The sequence below is a fragment of the Pseudorca crassidens genome, chromosome 9 (genome assembly GCF_039906515.1).
Source record: "Pseudorca crassidens isolate mPseCra1 chromosome 9, mPseCra1.hap1, whole genome shotgun sequence".
Taxonomy (NCBI): Eukaryota; Metazoa; Chordata; class Mammalia; order Artiodactyla; family Delphinidae; genus Pseudorca; species Pseudorca crassidens.
In genome coordinates, this window is record NC_090304.1 from 104195877 (window position 1) to 104214574 (window position 18698).

Consider the following 18698-nt stretch of genomic DNA (forward strand, 5'->3'; position numbering starts at 1 on the left):
ACAGCATCTGTCCAGGTACAGAGACTTTCCTAGTCTGCGTGATTCTGATCCACGTCAGCTGTGCAAAATACTGAAGGCACACATTCAGGCAACTCTTTCAGATTATTCCTATGTCCCGAATTACTCTCCTCTATCATTCGGGGACTTTCAAATGTGGTTTTCTCCTGCCAAGTCTTTTGTCATCATTTGTTGGATTTCTTATTAGACCTTTTATCACTTACATATCACAAACCAAGTCATCATTTTCCCACCAAGAAAGCCTGTGTAGGGGGAGAAGGAGGGAAGGCGTGGTGCAGCGGAGAGAAGACGATTCATGCATTAATTCCTACCCATCTCCACTCAAAATCGAATTAAGCGAAGCTGTCATTGGGAGGAGGATACAGTAGGACTCCCAGTGATGCATCTGCCTGAACTCAAGGATGAACCAGAGGAGGAATAAGATCAGGATTGGGGATTAAGGGGAAGTGGAGGATGGCGTCAGCTCCCTTCCCGCAGGAACTACGGGGCGAGGGAAACTGACAAGAGGATTCCTGCACCCAGAACGTTCCAGTCGACCTCCCATCTCCTTGCAGCAGGAAAATGTGGGGACGCATTAGCAATAAGAGCAGCTGGTCACAAAACACGTATTTCTAATAGTTTTTTTCCCACTTATATATGTTTATTGGGATTTTAGAATAACACGTTCCAGTAGAGACTTCATGACAAGTGGGACGTGGCAATCACAAACACACAAACAATACATCCTGGGAGACATTCCACTGTTGTAAAATCATAGACCCCAAATTCTTCACCAAAGGCAAGTGGGCACTGGAAAGAAGGGAGAAAGAGGAAAGAGATGGGGGAGAGGATGTGGGGGTGATTTCAGGTCTTCTGTGTATTGACACCTCCAATATTACAGGTGTAATACAGTAGAAATACAGGTGTAATACAGTAGAAGTACAGGTTTCTACTTCCCTGGGCTTCACAGTGGTTATTCCTTCAAGATGCCCAAATTGAACATATTAATTTGGTTAAAAGTCTTTTGTATGGTCAACTCTGTAAGTTCAGGGTGTTCTCCAGACAACTGTTAGTAACTTTGTTAGAAACTTATCAAACATAAGACCAAAAGGATGAAATAGAAATATAGATGTCTTGGCAAACACACTTGCATTAAGTTGAGATTTGTACAATTAATTCATAAAACCATGATGACTTTTTCCTTTAAAAGTCTGCTGATTTTTTTTTTTCTCCTTGGAGTTAAAATACACTAAGTAACTTCAAAATTAAATACTGTTCGTCTTGGTTTAACTGTAACACAGGAGGTCAGGGGAAGGAGTTATGTTCCTATTTAGAGATGTGGAAATTGATAATCATTTAGCATAACTAGATTTTCAGATTTTGCATTCTTCACAAATTGCACACACAGTGGCTGCTTTCTGTTTCTTATTCCTGGTTACTATTACTTCACATAACTTGCTCAAGTCCCAGCACAGTGTTTAATACTAGGCTACAGAGTCAGGCTGACCTGAGCTCAAATTCGGGGTCTATAACTTACTAACAGTGTAATTTTGGGCAAGTTACTTCAACTATGTAAAGCTCAGCATCCTCATCTATGAAATGGAGCTAATAATAACTCACAGGATGTTTTGGTAAGATTTAAATAAGATAATATATGTAAAATATTTGACAGTATCTGGCTCAAAATAAACAATGAATGGCAATTTGGGGGATTTTTCAGGTTCAAAAAAATCACATTTCAAACCAGACTTAGAATTCTGGTATCCTAACCCACCAAGTTCACTATAAACCAAAAAAATACTGATTTATCATAGTGAACAATGTTGAAAAAACCACTTAATACAAATTTTTATTTATTTATTCTTGGCTGTGTTGGGTCTTCATTGCCGCACGTGGGCTTTCTCTGGCTGTGCTGAGCAGGGGCTACTCTCCCTTGCAGTGCATGGGCCTCTCATTGTGATGCCTTCTCTTGTTGCAGAGCATGGGCTCTAGCTGTGTGGGCTTCAGTAGTTGTGGCTCGCGGGCTCAGTAGTTGTGGCGCACGGGCTTAATTGCTCCGTGGCATGTGGGATCTTCCCGGACCACAGACTGAACCCTCGTCCCCTGCATTGGCAGGTGGATTCTTAACCACTGCACCACCAGGGAGGCCCTACAAATTATTATTTATGCCATAGATTAAGAAGACAGTTCATAAACATAGGTGGCCTATGTATTTAAAATTTATAAGAGGGCCAAGACATTGAGGCAAGAAAAATCTTTTAACAAATAGTGCTGGGACAATAAGATATATATATATGCAAAAGAAAAAAGTTGGATCCCTTATTCACACTGCACAAAAATGAACTCAAAGTGACCCTAGATCTAAACCTAAGAGCTAAAGCTATAAAACTCTTACAAGAAAGCATAAATCTTCATAACCTTGCGTTAGGCAATGATTTCTTAGATATGACACCAAAAGCACAAACAACAACAAAAGGAAACAAACAAACAAAATAGATAAATTGGGCTAATCATAACTAAAAACTTTCATGCTGCAAATTATCACATCAAGAAAGTAAAAAGACAACTCATACTAGTGGAGAAAATATTTGCAAATCATATATATATATATATATATATATACACCTGATAAGGAACTTATGTCTAAACTACATGATGAACTCAATAGTAAAAAGACAACTCAATTAAAAAACAGGCAAAGATTTGGATAGACGTTTCTCCAGAGAAGATAAACAAATGGCCAATAAGCACATGAACAAGTGCTCCAGATCATCAGTCATTAAGGAAATGCAAATCAAAACCACAATGAGATACTACTTCACATCCGTGATGAGATCTAACCAGAAAACAGACAATAACAAGTCCAGGTGAGGATATGTCATTACTGGAACACTTGTATATTGCTGGTGGGAATGTAAAATGGTGCAGCCCGTTTGGACAATGGTTTGTCAGTTCCACAAATAGTTAAACATAGAGTTACCATACAACCCAGCAATTCCACTTCTAGGCATAAATCCAAGAGAAATGAAAACATGTTCACACAAAAACTTACACATGAATGCTCGTAGCAGGATTATTTCTAACAGATACAAAGTGCCAACAAATGTCCATCAGATGATGGACACATAAGTTGTGACATATCCACGTAACAGAAGAGCATTCAGTGATTAGAAAAGAATGAAGTACTGATATATGCTGCAACATGGATGAACCTTGAAAATAGTGAAAGAATCAGTCACTAAAGCTCCCGTATGGTATGATTCCATTTACAAGAGAAGTCCAGAAAGGGTAAATTTAAAAAGACAAACTTAGACCAGTGGTTACTAGCGCAAGGCGGGGTGGGTGGGTGGAGGGAGAATAGGACATACTGCTAATGAGTATGAGGTTTCTTTTAGGAGGGACAGAAATGTTTTAGAATTAAATTATGGTGATAATTGCACAATACTGTGAATATATTAAAACCCCCTAAATTTTACAGTTTAAATGAGTGAATTGTATCGTGTAATGAATTGTATCTCAATGAAGCTTATTTCAATAAAGTTGTTTGAAAAAGAAAAAAACAAAACAAAACAACTGTGCTTTTCCAGAGGTGAAGCAAGACGAATAAAAGAAAGAGAAAGGAGTTCCAATCATCCGGTAAGTCTGCCCAGTGGAGTCTGTGAACATCACCCCAAGACCATTTGCTTAACCAAAGTTCAGTGGAAAAACATCTAACATTTCTGTGACCTTCTTTTCTAAACTTCCTAAGTGGATTAAAGAGAGGCTGCCCGGGAAACTCCAAATGAAACCTAAAAATATTATCTCCTGGCTTTATAAACATCGGCAACGCTAACGAAGTGAGAAGCAGCAGACCCAGGGAATGGAACGTCGCACTCAGGTTGGGAAGCCCGAGGAGAGGATAAACTCATCTCTGGAGGCAGGCAGATTAGGGCCAGGGAGGTGAAAATCAACAGAGGGGAACGCAGGAAAGACTGACAAGGAACCAGGATACATAAAGCAGAACAAGAGCGGCCACTATTCTAAACATCAGTAAAACAGCCCCTTTTCAAATTGAACTCTGTCCTGTTCCCCTGACCAAGTTTGCACAAACGAATGAAGCTCAAGATGAATTCCCCTCACACCACCTTCCCTTTCACTCAATTCGGAAAGAGGCCCCGGGGGAGCCTGGCTGTGCTGGTCTCTCCTTACCTGGAGTCTGCAGCAAAAATGCCGCCCTTATCATCCCCATTCCTCCCAGGCTCACCCGACTGCCCGGCGTAGCTGTGTCTGCCTGAGCTCCCCACCAAGGCTGTGCTGGTGCTCCTTGAAGACAAGCGTGCCGCCCTACTTTGTGGCCCAATATCCCATGCAGAACAAGAGCTCAGTATGTATGTGCTGATTGATGAAGGACAGAATAAAAGGGCTCTAACCAAGGTCAACTTAGACCCTAATCCAGTCCAAAACTTTGAATTATTTCTGATCCAGTTGACTACCAAGCCACCAACCACCCACCACAAGCCGTGGGGAGTTTGGACAAGCAGGATACACATATTGATCAACCCTCTGCTCCATGGCAAGTACTAGGCTCAGTACTGGGGACACAGGAATAAATGGTAAAGTCCCTCGACCTTAGAAGAAGAAGACCCGGAACACAAAGGGCCTTCTGGGACAATATTGGAATTTTCTTTTGAAGGGTTTGGGGCGGGGGGGGGGGGGGGGGGCGGTGTTTCATTGTTTTTTAATTTAGTGACTTAATTGATTTTAAAATCCTGGGTACTTTTCACAATCATCCTGACAGATGAAGTTAATAATCCTGGTCTCTTTACCCAACACACTTGAATTGAGTGCCTGTGACAGTTCAGGCCCTCTGCCACGTCCTAGGAACGTGACAAGGACAAAGCCCTACCCTCAAGGTGCATGTAGACTAACAGGGAAAACAAAAATCAGCGACTGCAACACAGTGTGATGATCTCCACAATAAAGGGTTAGCTCACCGATACTGGGACCTGAACCAAGGTATTGACAATAATAAGAGGGAAGATGGGATAAATTCAGGAGATATTTAGAAGATAAAGTTGACAGACCTGGTCATCTACTGTTTTTCTCTCTCGAGAGTTTCCCCCTCTTCTTCCAGCACGGGACCCCTCCCAGCTCCCCTCTACTAAAGCAAAGACATGAGCTAAAGAAAGAGGAGAAGGAGGAAGGGAAGGAGGGGGAAGGGGGGAGGGAGAGGAGAAAAGGGGAATTGACAAGATTATTTGATTGTCCAGAGTTCCCCAGGCTGGCTCTTCCACTGGATCTCTCAGTTCTATAACTCAATAAATCCCCTTCTGAAATTGGATAGTTAGGGAGTTTGGGACTGACATGTAGACACTGCTATGTTTAAAATGGATAACCAACAAGGACCTACTGTATAGCACAGGGAACTCTGCTCAATATTCTGTAACAACCTAAATGGGAAAGGAATTTGAAAAAGAATAGCTACATGTATATGTATAACTGAATCACTTTGCTGTACACCTGAAACTAACACAACGTTGTTAATCAACCCTACTCCAATATAAAATAAAAAGTTAAAAAATAAAATAAAATAAAGCCAGTTGAGCCAGGTTTCTGCCACTTGCAAACAAAAAGAGCCTTGACCAACACAAGGCTTAAGGCACAAAGCAGGGAGTGGATAGTAACTCCCCATTTTCCAGCCTGGTGATTGGCAGAGGACGTGACACTGGGGTAGAGGGTAAAGACAGGCTTCCTACAGAGGCAGAGGAGTAAGAGATAAGCCCAGTGGTAACTGAGATACCTGTGTGATATCCAGCTGAACTGGTCACAGAGAAAATATCCACGGAAGAGACTTCAATGTGTTAACCATTAGTGATGGAACTGAACTGCCTCCCCCTCCCCTCCCAACTAATCTTTAATTTACACATTTTCTTTAAAGAGATGTATTATTTTTATAGTGATTGTTACAACAAAATAAACAAAGCCTGGTATATATGCACATGGCAAATACAGGTACACAGCCAGGAAGAAGGAAAAGATTAGGTGTTTTAAAGCAACGGAAACAGCATAGATTCGCTCTTGCCTTTCCAGCAGATCTTTCACATCCATTAGAGCGAGGGGAAGAATGATTCATTCCCACCCGCCCACCCTGCCATAGACTTTGGGAAATTTGGGAAGCGGAGGGAGTAAGGGATCAAAATGGGAGAAATTCAGAATTACATTTGAAACACTCTTGTCCTCTTCTTTTCCTATCTGGCCTACTCTTACCCATTTGATAGCATCCTGAAACATTCTCCTGAACTTCTCTCAAAAGGTTCAAAATTTTTGTCTTATGTGATAGAAGCAGAAGGATAATAAAAAATTACTTAAACTACTTCTGAAATATCCTGAAGGATATTTGAGGGGAGAGGCAATTTGCAAATTCCTTTAATAATAGATTTCAGAGTTAAATTTCACCGTGGCTAATCTAAATCCCTCTTCTTCCCATTTTTTTCCCCTGTCTTTTTCTTGGAGTTCAATGGATCTAAAGAATAGCTGGTAACTCCCCGATGATACTTTAAGAAGAGTTAAGGCTACGCTAGTATTTAATCTTAATCAATTTTATACTTAGTTCCAATTCACTGGTTACCTGAAGCTCAATGTCTACGGAAGGCAATGAAAAATTTGAAGAGGAAAGTAATTCAAGCAAGGGAAGATGACTGGATACTCCGTGAAGCACTTAATGTTCTAGCAACAGAAAGGTCAAATATGTCCTAATGGTGGAAACCGCCCTCAACGTTACAAGAAAGCGGTTTTCTTTGTGTCTTTTACACTTTAAAGTTTTTAAATGCTCCTTGATATAAAAATAGGTAGAGAGCAAAACAAGGGTTCCTTCAATGCCATTAAAAACTTGTGAGATCAGGAAGGAATTTTGAAAGGGCAGATGGAAAAGTGATTAATTGTTACTAAAAAAATATATGGAATTTCCCGCCTCCATAGCCCAGCGAGTAGGTCTGGGAGATGCAGGCGGCCCTGGGGAAATGTGGATGAATGTACAGAGGCTGGAGGTCTGGTCCCTGAGCCCCTCACCCCTGCTTTTCCCAGCTCTGCTTAGACATTTCCATCGCATTCTTCTCCGAGGCTCTCCCTGCCATCTCCTGAGCAGCAGCCCTGCATCACATTGAGTTTAAAATAAAGAAATGCTTTTCCTAAAGAATTCGCACACAAATAATCTCATTACCCCAGTGCTTAGGTTTATACAGCAGACGTCTTCTGCCAGGAAAAAAAAAAAAAAAAAGCACTCCGCTCACTCACATGGAACAGCTGTGAGGAGAGAAATGGTATTTAATTCATTGTGAAATATTCAACAATGGCTCTGCTACACTTTTGAAAGCCTTTTGATAGTAAAACCCACAGAGAACAGCCCATCCTGTGCGCTGAAAGGCAGCTTCCCCACAATTAGTCTCTCTATTCAGAGGTCCGAGGAGTCTGTGTAAACTTCAGCACGTGCTGCCTGAACTGTGGAGAGCTTCAAGGGTATAACCTTTCAGAAACTTCTCAGGGTTGAGTTGGGCTCAGCGACTCTGTCTGCTCACAGAGCTGGCTGATGGAGGAGGGGGCAAGGGGCAAAGGGAATGCCATGCTTCGGTGACAGACCCGAAGTGAATGCCAGCAAAGGAAACCATTCTCCACGGCAGCTCTGCAGATGACCTTGCTCCTTCATGCCCTTAAGGAACCAATGTGGAACCAAAAGAAACCAGAGAGAAGGTCCAAAAAGTAAAGCACAGAGGCTCATTTCCTCTCTTTCACCTCTGCAAGGTTTTTAAGGGTCTCTAGTTTGTGGGGAAATTAGGAAAGTGTATATTATCCTATAGGGTGGACATCAGCCACTAGGCAACAATGCAGACTTTAAAAAAAAAAATGTTTGGGTAGCAAAGTTTGTACAATGCTTAAGAGCATGGGCTTTGAAGGAAGATCCCAGTTTGACTGACCCTCTCCGCACCTCTGAGAATTATAGTTAGACTTGTGGGGGAAGTAACTCTCTGAGCCTCATTCATCACATCTGTAAAATGGGAATAATACCGCCCTCTTAGGAATATTGTAAGAGTGTGTGATCCTTCGCCTAGAGAAAGTATTTCGTGAATGGCAATTACTCTACCTCTCAAGTTGTTCTAGAAAAAGGCAGACCTTCTCCTGGACGTCCTACAATAAGATTATTTAAAATTGAAGAAGAATGGGATAGGAACTATTTCTACTCTACATTGTTAATTTCTTAATTGATTGGTAGGTAAGCAACAAGGAAGAGAGATAAGCACAGATATCTAACTGAAAATTCTGAGAGATCTGAACCATGCTGAAAACAAAACAAAAAACTACCACTCAACATCAACCAAACTTTGCACCATGGTAGGCTGGTTTTGTTGTTTAGGAACTTTAAACTCAAAGCACAAAGTACTGATGAAATGCCTGAATATTTTGGATGTGGTTGAAGGAAACACGACAACTTTTCTGTAATTTCCAATCTTTACTCAACAGACCGGGAACAGGCTACAGACATTTCAGCCACGTTCATTGTAAAACCCAATAGTCAGCCTATCAACGGGATGCAGGCTGTAGGCCTGCTCGGTTAAGAATGTCCATCTTTACTGACCATAGGAGGAAACGCTGAGCCATCCCTGGGCAGCTCCAAATAGCTGACCAGTGTGGGGTAATGCCTCGTGCTCAATTTGAGACTCTGAAAATGGTCTCCACTTGTCTAAGTTAGTTTGTGGCAGAGGATTTAACAGCCAATGGTTCCAAGAGAAGGTAAAGAACGGAAATTAGAGCTAAGACTCCAAGGGACGGCCAGCATCAGAGGCAGTGGCTGGGGGAGTGAAGGAACTCTACGTGCCGCGGTGGCTTCTCCCCCCATTGTGGGAGGGGTGCTGGCTCTGGACTTCCATCCCCCTTCAGAGGCACCGTCCCTACCGCTCATTTTTCCCCACTGCATGAGACAGCGATGCTGGGAAAATCTCTCATTCACTGGCTAGTCCGTGAGAAGCAGATCACAGTGTGATGCTCCTGTGCTGCTCTCAAGTGGCCCAAGGGCTCTGCCCCATCCCGCCTCCACCTCCCAGTGGAGACCACAGGTCCCTACCCTTCATGGGCGTTTGGAGAGATCATTCTGAGGAGTGTGAGATAAAGGGAGATGTTGAAAAGGAAACAGGAGAGAAGTGGCCTCACTTCAGACAAGGCGTCCGTGCCCAATGCCTCCGAGACAATGGGATGGAAACAGTTTCCAGATTTAAAGACAATCTCTTGGGACCGACCAGAGTGGTGAGAAGGGATTGAGAGGAAGGAAGCTTTACAAGTGAATTCAACCCAGTTCAACAAAGTATGCTTGGCATACTCGCTAAGCACGACATGCTAAGTGCTGCCAGGGGGTACAAAGGTGCCCTAACCTCCTGGGGATCTCAGATCCCTTGAGAATCAGGGGAAAGCTACAGACCCTTAGAAACATCCTTGCACACAGTTTCAGAGGGAATCCCACATTTCTGAAACTCATCCGCATCAAGCACCCCTGCTCTCTATGAGAATCTGCAGGCCTGGGACTCAGCAGAAAGTTGGCAGCGTTGATAAAAAAACATGTCTGAAGCAGGTAAGGAATCAAGTGACAACTGCAAAGGCAACTAGAACCCTGGGTCTGTGGATATTGAAATCACTGGGGGCTGTTTCTTAAGGTCCACTTCAGCAAGTCTGAGGAGGTATGGGGAAGACTGGTAAAAACAACTTCAGGAATTGGTAGCTTTGTTTTTTGCTTTTTTTAAAGATTTTTTTGATGTGGACCATTTTTAAAGTTTTTATTGAATTTGTTACAATATTGCTTCTGTTTAATGTTTTTGGTTTTTTGGCCTGGAGGCATGTGGGATCTTAGCTCCCCAACCAGGAATCGAACCTGCACCCCCTGCATCGGAAGGCGAAGTCTTAACCACTGGACCACCAGGGAAGCCCCCTGTTTTTTTGTTTTTTTTAATGCCCCCTGCAAGGATGAACAGAGGTTCCGAAGGTCTGTTTTCTTAAATAGCAAGAAAGTCCAAAAGAGTCAAATGTTTCTGTGGAGGTGCTGAGTGAATCTAACCGGGCTGTGCAGGAACCCAGTGGAGGAAGGGTCCCCATTCCACATCCTCACAGTGAAGGGGGGTGGGGGGCTGGGGAACGGTCAGCTGACTATACCATGGTATGGGGGCAGGGTCAGAACCGAAGCTGACGGGCCTCTCACACTGGCAGCCTCAGAGAGAGCCAAAGGTTGCCCTATACATCAGTGGGAAGGTAATTTCTCTCAGAGTGCAATTAGGTCCCATGTTTGACTTATGACCTCTGACCCATGCGATATTTACGATCTCCAGACAGGCAGCAAGGGGGCGAGCGAGCGAAGATGGAAGCTGAAGGCACTGAATAGAGGACGGGAGGAAGGAAGGAAGAAGGAAGGAAAGGGGGGCGGGCGGAGGGAGGAACCTGATCAGTTGAAAGTAATCTATGAAATCAAGAATTGAGAGCCATGCTTTGGTGCTTGCCGTTTCCACGTTCAGTACGGTTTCCTGTCCCTCACCGTAATTCTGTGAGGCAGGCACTATTGTATCACACATGAGGACGCTGAGACCCAGAAGGGGTCAGTGATGGGGCCAGGCTCGCTGAGCTGGGAGGTGGCCGGGCGAAAACCTCGGTCCAGACGAGTCTCAGCAACGCCCGAGCTCGTTTCCCAGCAGGATCCGTGCGCACGTTCGCGCCGGGCAGAGCGTTGTCTCCCTGAGCCGCCTCATGGATCTCCGCAACCCATCTGGAGCTCCCTCCAGCCTCTTGCAAAACTGAATCTACGCCCAGAATCTCTTCTGTTCCAACCGTCTGTTTCTCAAGCTCGGCTCGGGGCAGATGCGCTACCCACGACGGAATAAGGCTGTGCGCTCCTCGCGGCTCTCCTCCCCGCCCGGACCGGGATCTTGCAGCCCGTCCTCCCGGACGCCCTGCCTCCCTCCGGGCGGGCCCTGCCTGCGCCCGCCTCGCTGGCAGCGCCGGGGTTAAACCGCCGGCCTGCGGAGCAATGATTTCTGTTTTATTTCAGCAGGGGAAGTGTGTGCTGGCCTGATTAGCCCGATGGTTTCCTCTTTTCCCATAACCTCCAGACCCCCACGGCCCAAGTGTTTACTCTCTGAAATAAAAAATCTGCTGGTGTTTTTCTTTTTGTGTGCTCGTGTATTTTGGGAGGATTGCAGAGGAGGAAGGCGGGGAGGGGGTGAGGCGCGCGGAGGCGGGGGGGGGAGGGGCGCCTCCCCTCGTCCCTCCTCCACCGCGCCTCTCCCAGCTGCAGGCTGGGGCTGAGACCCCTGGCCGCAGCGCAGGAAAGAAACTTATTAATGAGGGAGCAGGGTCTCCTGCTTCAGCAGCTATAAACACAGCGAACATCTGGAGAGAGGAAGAGTCGGCGGCCAGACGCTGAGAACAACAGGCTGCCTCTGCGCATCCCTCCCCCCGCCGGACTGCAGCCCCCGCTCCCTCACCCACCCAGCGCTTCATTCACCGAGGGCGGCAGAGGGAGGACTGACGCCAGGCGGCTTCCACCAGGGTCCCCAGCCCCCGCTACCCCCAACGAGTTCCTAAGAGGGGTCAGACCGCTTGAATCAAATAAGAACTCCGTGCCCCGGGGACCTTTTCCCAACTCGGACCAAATATTTGTGGTTTGAAAAAGTTAAGAGAACTTTTTTCTCGCCAGCCCCCTGGGACTTCCAGTGCAATGCTGTTACTTCCTAGGATTTTTGAGAAGCGGCACTGGAGGACTGCCAACTGAGAGCTCGCATCCTCTCCGTAACTCACTAACCGCGGCCCCGGTTTCTCCCACTAGGTTACCTTCCCTCCCGCGGAGCTACAGAGGTGATTTACATTTGTGAAGGTCTTTACAACCCTTCCTACTCTGTGCTGCTGGAATCACTGCAGAGAGACACAGGTCTCTAACCCGCAGCTTCTCTTTCTGGTCCTCACCCGGCTCCCTTCTCCTTTCACTGGTAAAATGGGACACAAGGGAAGGTAAAATTGGCAGGTGTCAGAAGATTAGTCTGGGGCAGGGTGAGCGTGGGCAAAACTCCTGAGATAAGGGTGGGACACCAGGTTTCTTGGGTCACTTAAATTCACACTCAGATCATGGTGAAAGGAAAAGGTAGCATCCACTGATCACCTTCTATAAGGCCCTTTGAGGTACAGCACCCCATTTAATAGCACAAGAACTCCTTGAAATAAGTGTAAGGATCCCACCTGTTAAAGGTGAGGGGACAAGATCCCAGGTGAGTTCTTGCTCTTTCCACCACGCCCCCTAACCCTTTGCTAGGACCCAGTACCTTTCAGCTTATACTCAAAAACTTATACTGGGGCTTCCCTGGTGGCACAGTGGTTGAGAGTCCACCTGCCAATGCAGGGGACACGGGTTCGATCCCTGGACCGGGAAGATCCCACATGCCGCGGAGCGACTAAGCCTGTGCGCCACAACTACTGTGCCTGTGCTCTAGAGCCCGCGAGCCACAACTGCTGAGCCCACGTGCCGCAACTACTGAAGCCCGCTTGCCTAGAGCCCGTACTCTGCAACAAGAGTAGCCCCCACTCGTCGCAACTAGAGAGAGCCCGCGTGCAGCAATGAAGACGCAATGCAGCCAAAAATAAATAAATAAAATGAATTAATTAATTTTAAAAAACTGATACTGGAAGTGATTGTAATCTGAATATGAAATAGTGTAGGCTGGAAAGCTACCGAGGTGGTGGTGGAGGGGTGGAATAGGATGGATGCGACAGTGTAACATTGGCAAATGGGAGCAAATTCAATCCACAGCCAGAGAAACATCCTTCACTTATGGAGAAGAGGTTCAGGCATTTGTAGAAATCTCATGATCAGAAGAACAAAATGATAGAGCAAGGGCGTAGGCTAGTCTTTGTACACGGATGCTCTTCGTAATGCACTGCTAGGGCGAGGCAGATCCGCGGCTCTTCCCCCAGCCTCTCCTCCTTGCAGTCTTTGGTCCTCTCGGAGGTGGGATGCAGGTCAGGAGAGGGCTTCCTGCATTAAGCTTCCATCAGCGCTGTCCCCTGGAGGCTGCTTGTCAGGGCATCTCGGCCCCCATGGGAGCCTCCCGGGAAAGGCTGAAACCTAAGATAGGGCTACAGTTTCCCCCTTCTAAACACAACTACCAAGTCCGATTCTGAGAAGGTCGAAATTTTCCCCAAGAGGAACGGTCCCCATTACGACATCCCAGACAAAGGTACGTGCGCGCACACACACACACACACAGAATCAGAACTGTTTTGAAGAACAGAGAACCTGGAACAGATCCTTTAGAAAAGGAAAACATACCCCAAATGAGAAAAGAACAGATATGTGCAGCAGACAGAGTTTGAAAAACCGTTTTTTTTTTTAAACCACAGGGCCGTCTAAGATGGCCAGCAGAAAGAACAAGGCTGCTAGGAGAATAAACATTTCAGAGCAAGGTGAATCTCCATTTAACAAGCCTCTCTGGCATTCCCTCAATGTTCTCAACACTTAAAAGCCAAATTAGAGGCATCTGTTTTTCCTGCTGAAACTTCCCACCTGGTTGTCGATAGCCCTTTCCAAACACTGGCCCAGGTTTGATCTCTCCCAGCCGCCTGGCCGTCTGGCCCGGGAGAGACCATGAACTCGGACTCTCAATACACCTCCCACTTGAACTTCCAAAGTTTACTTGGGAAAGACACTCTTTTGTGCTACAACTTTGCTAGTAAATTTTCTTTTAGAAATTTTAAATACTGTAGTGAGAGCCAAAGTCACCCCAAACTTTATCTCATAAATAAGTGTGATATTTCATCTAGGAACCATTTCTCCTCATCGCATAAACGTAGCCTCACATACACATCCGAATACAAGTTGCTGAGAGACGAGGCATGAATCTTCCCCTTTCTCTCTCTATCTTCTCAGTTTCCAGTGCCTGGTACCGGCCACCCAAAGTGTTCATCCCATCAAGGGGTCACTTTCTGATTCAATGATACCCAGACATTTTTGGACTCTCAGGCGCTTTGGGACAATGAGTTACGGAGGCAAACGTTCATATCGCGCTTGCTTAGTGACGGCGCTGCTTTACGCTTGACATACGTCAACTTAGTGGTTCTCAACGTGTGGTCTTCAGACCAGCAGCAGCCACAGCACCATCTGAGAACTTTGTGAGAAATGCAAAATTTGAGCCTTACCCTAGACTCAGTGAATCAGAAACCGTGGGGATAGAACCCCACAACCTGCGTTTTAACAAGCCCGCCGGTGACTCTGACACACTTGGAAACACTGGTGTAGAGGAGGAGACTGAAGTACAGGGATAAAGTAAGTTGTCTAAGGTAACACAGTTAGGAAGGGCTGATGGGCAAGCCCCATCCATCTGGGTCCAGAGGCTGGAGTCTTCACCTTAGACTGCCTATACTTCCTCTCTCACAAAGAATGAGAAGTATGAATGTGGGTAGATGAGATTTTTACTGTGACCCATGACAAAAACATGCCAAACTGCATGATACAAGAAGAAAAAAAGTATTGTCTTGCTTCTCAAATCAAGGACCACGGTAACGAGACCATAGGTTCAGTCCCACGAGGGTGAGTTGGGTTTACTGTGTTCTGAAGCGGCAGACTGCTTTCCAATTCTAAGCAACTATTTTGCAAAAGTGAACTTCGGTCAGAGAGCACCTCTGTAAGTTTAGCTGTTTCAAGACAGATCCATCCCTGAAATGAAAACTACTTTGATAGTCTATCACTCTGAAAGTGTGTCATAGTTTCTGATACACACTATTGTCTTTCACGGTCATCCTAGCTATGAGGTTCAAGTCAAATATGGACAGCTATCAGTGGATGGGCTGGACTGCGGTCGTGTGGCCGGGTGTTCAGTTGGGTCTCTGATGTCGCTCCTCTGGTTCCCTGTGGAAAGCAGGCATCGCATGACTCCAGCTGGGTCTGGGCACCACTCTGAGCTCACTGCCTCTGTCTGAAAATAGTTTGCCATCTACTCCATCCCTTCCGTGGGGCTGTGGATAAGAACTAGTCGTGACAGCTAATGGTAGTGAAATTCAGGTGACCTCCTGGAGACGAGGAACAAGAGACTGACGTTTTAATACAATGCTTCTTGCTATGATGCTTGAGAGAAAGGGCTGAGGTTGGGGGACAAAACAGAGGACAAGAACAGAGGGGAGGCAGGGCCAGTGGACTCCACTCTAGTCAGACTATACACAGCAACAGACATTTCAGCCGTGTCTCATGTAAGGGGCTCCATTGATTCACGAGTCTCCCCGACAGAGGGATGAGGAGAGGCTTAGAACAGAAAGAGCCCATTCATTCATGCAGAACCCCACTCTCCGTCCCCATTGGCTCTCGCTAATGGCTCCAGGCTGATCCGGAGGAGGAGGGGGAAGAGGCGAGCCGGAGGAGGTAGAAATGAAAGAAAATGATGACTACAAGATTGTCATGAAGGAATGTACAGCTGCACAGGCAATTGCATGCAAATGTGGCTTCCTTTTTTAGCCGGAGAGTTAATGTCCTGAGATTCATCTCTTTTTCTCTTTCATGTTATCCTCCCCTCCCCCTCTTTCCCCTTCCCATTCATCTTTCAGTCTATCTTCCTTGTATCCTCCATCTCTCTACTAATGCCCACTTTTCCTTTTCTGTCCATTTCCACACACCGTTTCTTGTTTCCTCAGAACCAGCTATTCTGGCCAACCGATTATCGTCTAGTCTTGATTACTGAGTATTCTGTCCCACTCGCCTGGTAACCTCTCCCCCACTCACGTTCTCTCTCAGCTTGACTCTCTCCCCCCCTCCCTCCCTCCACTCCTCTCCCCCCTCTCAGCCTCAGTCCCTTCGGAACAGGAACAACATTCAGGGGAAGGACCCTAATGCTCGATGGCCCCTCCTGCCGGGCATTCCAGGCACTGACAGACGTGTAGTCCTTACAAAAGAAGTACCTTCAGCCCTTCTGAGAGCACAAACGTGAGATGGAAGCAGGGCTAGGGGTGGCCAGGAGGACAGGAAGGAAACTGAAGTTATAAATAGGATAAAAGGAGATGACAAAACTGGAGAGTGTTTTTTTTCTCTCTTTTCTTCTTACTCAACACATCTCCAAGGAAATGTGCTGCAGCTGGAGAAATCATCGATTGGTCTATGTCTTCATCTTCCTTCTCCGTAACCCCAAGATCTCCTTCCAAAGGACACCCATCACTGAGGAGGGCTGGACCACAGCCCAGAAATAATTATCGCAACCCCTTCGTCTGGACAGCTCAAAAGGCAAAGGAGGGGCTGGGAAAGCTAAAAGTTCTTGCGAGATCTTTCCATCAGAAGAAGCCTAGGACAGAGAGAACTACAGACATCACGTTTGCCACCAAAGCACCATTCCCACATGGAAGCTTGTTAGCATTTCTAAGCTGCAGTTGGTGACAACCCAGGCATTTTAGGACTGGTTATTATGTGCCCTCGTCTTCCCATCCTACCCAAGAACCATCAGTGTGGGTGACCCCGGCTTCCTCCTTCTTGAACAAGTAAACTGTGGAAAGTACACTCTATTACACGACTATCAGTCCTTGCATTTTAAAGCAGCTTCCTCCTGAGGTTCTTAAAATTCTTTACAGACACTGTGTCTCATTGGCCCTGAAATAAAAACTATTTTACCTTTGAGAACTTTGACAAGGAGGAGAATCAAAAATCATCTTCACTTGGGAATTTATGTATCAGTACTTCTTAGCTAAAACAAGAGATGAGCCAAGACTCTTTACTATGAATATGAGACATTCTGATCCTGAGGCTATGGGTGAGTGTGGAGATGACCTCAGCTACTCATAGCATGTATTAATAAGATGTAGTGAGATGTAAATTGGTAGCTACAGAAACAGCATCCAGAGCTGAAAGCGTTAAGGCAAGGGAGCTTTAATCTCTGTTGCACTGGGAGATATAAGACTTCAAAGCCTAGTGGCATGAGCTCAATACCAAAAAAACAAACAACCCAATCCAAAAATGGGCACAAGACCTAAACAGACACTTCTCCAAAGAAGATACACAGACTGCCAACAAACACATGAAAGGATGCTCAACATCACTAATCATTAGAGAAATGCAAACCAAAACTACAATGAGGTATCACCTCACACAGGTCAGAATGGTCATCATCAAAAAATCTACAAACAGCAAATGCTGGAGAGGGTGTGGAGAAAAGGGAAGCCTCTTGCACTGTTGGTGGGAATGTAAACTGATACAGCCACTATGGAGAACAGTATGGAGGTTCCTTAAAAAACTAAAAATAGAACTACTGTACGACCCAGCAATCCCACTACTGGGCACATACCCTGAGAAAACCGTAATTCAAAAAGAGTCATGGACCACAATGTTCATTGCAGCTCTATTTACAATAGCCAGGACATGGAAGCAACCTAAGTGTCCATCGACAGATGAATGGATAAAGAAGATGCGGCACATATATACAATGGAATATTACTCAGCCATAAAAAGAAAAGAAATTGAGTTATTTGTAGTGAGGTGGATGGACCTAGAGTCTGCCATACAGAGTGAAGTAAGTCAGAAAGAGAAAAACAAATACCGTATGCTAACACATATATATGGAATCTAAAAAAAAAAAAAATGGTTCTGAAGAACCTAGGGGCAGGACAGGAATAAAGACTCAGACGTAGAGAATGGACTTGAGGACATGGGGAGGGGGAAGGGGAAGCTGGGATGAAGTGAGAGAGTGGCATGGACATACATATACTACCAAATATAAAATACATAGCTAGTGGGAAGCAGCTGCATAGTACAGGGAGATCAGCTCTGTGCTTTGTGACCACCTAGAGGGGTGGGATAGGGAGGGTGGGAGGGAGATGCAAGAGGGAGGGGATATGGGGATACATGTATATGTATAGCCGATTCACTTTATTGTAAAGCAGAAACTAACACACCATTGTAAAGCAATTACTCTCCAATAAAGATGTTAAAAAATAAATAAAAGAAGAGAAGATAATTATTGATTAAAAAAAGAAAGCCTAGTGGCATGAACAGGATTCATGCTTATACAAACAAAATCTATATTTTGTTTAGAATTTTAAAGGATCAGCTTTTTCATCTGTTAAAATTTTAAGTCCTTAAGTCTAACCTGTGACCAGCTACAATATCCTCTCTGCCGCCTCATGAAATGGGTAGATAGCCGAGACCTTTGCATTTATGCCTGGGGGAACTGAGATGCCACGCAGAAAGTGGCAGCATAAATGTTATCCTGTCTGAGATCCAAGATAGTACCAGAGAATACCTCCTAGATCAAGGGCTATTGAGTCAAGACAATATGGAACACCGGAGTCAATTTCATTCTGCCCCGGAGAAGCGGACTTCCATCCTTCTCAACCTCCACCAAGCGCTACGGCATCTCACTCTGTGTCTGTCTATTTTCAGTGAAATATACAGTATGGACCACAAAGCAAACATTTTCTTTATTTCTCCACTATTATAAAAGAAGTTTACCATATAGTTTTATAGGGTAAAGAGATACTGAACAAACAAAATTGCATTTAAGTTAGTTTCCAGTGGCTTTTCCCCTATGTACTTCATCAGAATTACATGTTTTCAATCTGTAAGAGTTATGAAATTTCTTATGCTAAGAATTCATCCTGGGAGAAAACACTGGCTTTCTGGTACTTGGATATATTATCATACCCTGATCTCATGAAACATTGAACTTAATGTGAGA

At 45.2% G+C, this 18698-nt stretch overlaps 1 protein-coding gene across 1 annotated transcript in view; it reads right to left on the reverse strand.

The window, feature by feature from the left end:
• The window catches only part of ETS1 (ETS proto-oncogene 1, transcription factor), a 128549-nt gene that overhangs the window by 80563 nt on the left and 29288 nt on the right, over positions 1-18698 (reverse strand). The gene's annotated exons all lie outside the window — the stretch shown is intronic.